Below are 755 nucleotides of genomic sequence, written 5' to 3'. Positions count from 1 at the left end.
CTCTCAGGGTTTCCATTTCGTTTAGCCATACATTGCATATTTTGTACTCCGCCATTTTACTGAGGCCGTTAACTCGCTTCTAAACAAACACATCCTGTGGTAGACATATAAAAAAAAACACAAAGAACCGACCGTAATACACATGGATACAACCTGCTGCACACACATATGCAACACATATGCATACACACACGCACAAAAATACATGTACGCATAAACACACACACACACACACATGCAGGAAACCCTCCCCCATACACGCACAAACATATACAACACGTACGCATACACAAATCCGGTCACACACGAACACAACTATAACCACGTATGCACACACAGAAACATAACATCTAGCAACATATACACATACATATTTTACATTCGCGTGCACGCACACACACTCACTCACGCATGCGCACGCGCGCACGCATTGTTGTTTTGCAAATGTTCAAGATTCAGCCAAAATATTCTGCACCCTAGCAACAGGAATCCCCTTTCTCGGTTCTTGTCTAACCCAGTTTTATCATGTGTGCGTGTTTGTATGCTTGGATACGTCTATGTGAAAGTGTGTGTGTATGTGTGTGTGTGTGTGTGTGTATTCTTTTCGATCTATCCATGTGCATAGTATATGCATATACATGTATATGTATATATATATATGTGTGTGTGTGCATGTATGTATATATATATATATATATATATACACACACACACACGCAAACACTCGTAGATATCAAGTTTAATATTTATATAAT

This window comes from Octopus bimaculoides, chromosome 2 (assembly GCF_001194135.2).
Source record: "Octopus bimaculoides isolate UCB-OBI-ISO-001 chromosome 2, ASM119413v2, whole genome shotgun sequence".
NCBI classification, from domain to species: Eukaryota; Metazoa; Mollusca; class Cephalopoda; order Octopoda; family Octopodidae; genus Octopus; species Octopus bimaculoides.
The sequence above is the reverse complement of the archived record's forward strand: the minus strand, read 5'-3'. Positions refer to the sequence as shown.